We start from the raw sequence: 3,915 nt of genomic DNA on the forward strand, positions 1-3,915 counted from the left end.
ATAATAAAATTTTTCTGCTAAATTATTAAATGTTATTTAAATGTTTAGAAGGTAAAAGTAATAATCCAGAATAAGTGTTGATTTGAATTCTTTAGTCCAACACAAAAATTCATTTAGTTTAGAATCTCAAAACATTATTATTTTATTTAATCTCAGGATTAAATCAAAATTTTTATATTATTATTATTATTTTTTTTTAATCAATAATATATGAAATAGCATTATAAATAAATAAAATATTATGCAGCTATAAATAAACCTTTTAATTTATATACCTCATATATTTTTAGATGTACTGTACATTTTGTTATAAAGTATTTTATAAAATTTTGTAATTTCAAATAAGAATTATAACCAAGAAATGTAAAAATTTCATTTGTAATTTTTTTTTTAATTTTAGTTTACTTTATTTTACATTTTAATTGTATAATTTCTACATTAAATTTTTAAAAAGTAATAATAATAATAAAAGTTGAAAAAGTAACAATGATAAATTAATTAGCGATTTTTTTACGGTTAGAATGGTTTTCAATAGATGGCGTAAGAGTACGGTCGTTCACCTTTTGCTGGGTATACAATTTTCAGGTGTCAAGGAAGTGAAGCAAATTAGGACATTCAAGGACTAGGACATGTATCAAAGCCAATTGTCTAGTAATGAATACTGGCTAATGAATATTTGCTTACGGTTTGGCCAAAAGTTTTTATTTTTTATTTATATATTATTATTATTAATCGAAAGGACAACCATATAAAAAGAATTATGAGGACTCGGAAATAGAATTTGAAAGAGTGGAGATAGTGGATGGCGAGGCACAAATTCACTTCCGTTTTCGGTCGGGTCAACGAACTCGCCACAAATTTTCTTCTTTGATTCAAGACAGAACTAATATTATATATTATTTATTTTTTATTTTTGAGTGATACGTGTCACTGTAAAAATTAAATAATTTCTCCACACATTTATATGTGAAAGATGCGGCTGTGTTTAAAAATATTATGTTAAAAAGAGTGAAAACTCAAATTTCGAAACGAAAGAATGCACGTTTTTAAATAATTTACCATAAAAATATTTAGAAAGAAACAATAGACGTTTTCGAATAATTTAAATCAAGGTTTAGAAAAAATAAGCGTGAAAATTTATCTAATTTGTAAAGATAAAATTTCTAGAATTGCCCTCATTTGTAGAGCCAAAATTTAAAATAACAGCTCGAAATATAACTTTTTTTTTTTTTTTTTTTATGGAAAGGAAATTTTAAAATAGAAAATGACTGAACGAAATATAACTCGTTTGTAAGAGCGAAATTTAGAAGCGAGAGAGAGAGATATCGAAACATTTGTTAAAATGTACAAAAGACAATCTTTTCTTACGTTTGTGTTACGTAATTTAACACGTCATATACAAAGATGTGACTATTAGTTTTTTTTTAAATTTCTTATTTTTTGAAGTGTGCAGTCAGTGGAATGGATACAAGCGTAGGCTTTAAAACTTCACACAAAAATAAATTTATGTTTAACGAGATTCTTTTCGAGTTGACAAAATGCAGAAGTGTAAAAGTTATGTTCTTTCTTACGTAACTTTTACGTCACAGTTTTTTCTTGTTTCGGTGTGTAATTTCGAAATGTAGTGAGGGTTAAAAATATATTTAACTATGCATATTTTACTTTTAAATATTAAAAAAAAAAAACATGTTAAAATTATCTAAATTAATTCTGAAAGCAAGGAACTAATTTTTTTTTTTTTTTTTTTTACCAGACAGAATAATTGTCGGCGAATAAAGGCTTTTTTTTTCCTTTTTAAATAAATAAAATAAATTTTCTAATTTAATTTTAACATAATTAGTCATACTTGGTTTATAATTATATAAAATTATCTGTTAATATTCACGCCGAATTTACTTTTAAAAAAAAGTTTTTTTAACTCGCTAATCGGTCCTCCTTTGACAGGTTTCTATTCGAGTTCTTTAAGATTATAAATTTTATATATTGTTTTTTTCCTTTTATAATTTGCTATAATTTAAATAGGGAATTGTTTTATATAATACTTTAGATTTACATATTCCATTTTTTTTTTTTTTTTTAAATTGACTTAAGTTGCTCTACTTCTTTTTGATAATGAAGACATTGTCTATAGGAAGGAAAAACATTTTGTAAAATGTTTTATTGCGGAAAACAATAATTTATAAATTAAATTACATTTCGTGTTCTGAAATAGAATTTAAAATTTAAAAAAAAGAAGAAGAAATTTAAAGTATCTTATCCATGTTTGACAGGATTGCCAAGATAAAGCAGACTCCCTGTGATGTATGGACTACCAGATAAGAGTGTTCAAAACTTAACAATAAACTATTTATCATTGTCACGTACAGTACTATGTTAAATGTCTCCCGTATTTACAAATATATGAGATTTTGAAATATATATAACAGTACAAGAAAATCAGTTTTGCAACATCTTTCCTCTCCCTTTCTCTCCTCCCCCGTTATTTCTTGTAGCCAATGTCGTTATGGAGGTGCGTTATATTGAAAGATATATATATGTGAAGAAAGACACGAGAGAAGATTGGACCATCAGAGAAAATGTGAATAAACGAGACGGCATCGGGGGAAAACTGACGAATAAGTACATTGCAGAGAGAACTGGAAAAAATATATATACATATAAAGTTATAAATGAAAATAGAGTTATGCAGAAATTAATGACGAGAAACAAGAAAAATGGAGAGAAAACGAAAATTGTATATCTGAAGAAACGACATGAAAAAAGGGGGGAAACATTTTTAAAAAATAATCAATATCCGAGAAAAGAAATGGGCAAAAAAAAAAACGTTAGAAACATTTCCGAAAAAAGGAAAGTGAATAAAAACGAAAACATGCAAAAAATGTGCAAGAAAAAATTCCAAAAGTATACGAAAAATAAACATTATGAAAAAGGGTAGAAAACGAGAAGAAAAAATAAAAATAAAAAGTGGACAAGGGAAATGACAAGCGAAAACAAAATAAACACACACACACACACACACACACACAAAAAAAAAAAGGCAAAATAATAAAAGAAACAAGCAAAAAAACACGGACAAGAGAAAGAAAAGAGTGACAAATACATTCTGGAATGTAGGAAATTGACAAGATAGAAAAGTTTTAGTAGGGAAAAGAATTTTAAGGTAGGAAAGAAAAAAAAGGAAACGGTAATAAGAGAACTGCGAAAAGAATAAGGGAAATCATGAAAAATACTTCGATAAGAACACAGATTTTAAAGGAAGTGGCATTGATAAAAGAATTGCTAAAGAAAAGTGAACACTCGCCTTAAGACACTACTAAAGATTTATTTTATTTCTACAATATTTCCTGCCTCTTAAGTTAATTTTATTTTATTCCGTTGGATATTATTTAATCGATTTGTTATAACAATTATTATTTTTTTTTAAATTTATTTATTTCGATTTTGGATCAAAGCCATTACTTCCGTGAATTTAATTTATAGGGAGAAAACGTTTACTGCTTTATAAACATAACACGTGTTTGTTTTGGGATGGAGTCGACTTTATAAATTTCTATTCGCTAAAATAAATGATGTGTTTATTATCTTTTAAAATGTTTAAGTTTATTCAAGGTTTTAACAATAATTTATTCGCATAACATTATCCTCCCTTTTTTCCCACCTTTTAAGTAAAATACTTTATGAAGATTATTTTGTGTATATAATTTTTTTTTAATTGGATAAAAATGTGTTTTAAAATTATTTTCGGAATGTTTCTGTTTGTTTACTCTAAATACTTTATTTGATTTAAAAAATAATTTTCGAAAGAAGAAATTGTGTTGATTCGTTTTTTCGACAGATGGCGTTATTATGAACAATTTAATAAATATTTCTAATTAATTTTGGCATTTTTTATGATATAAAAAATAGAAAATCTTT

This window comes from Centruroides vittatus, unplaced genomic scaffold, assembly GCF_030686945.1.
Source record: "Centruroides vittatus isolate TY-2023 unplaced genomic scaffold, ASM3068694v2 contig_971, whole genome shotgun sequence".
Lineage (NCBI taxonomy): Eukaryota > Metazoa > Arthropoda > Arachnida > Scorpiones > Buthidae > Centruroides > Centruroides vittatus.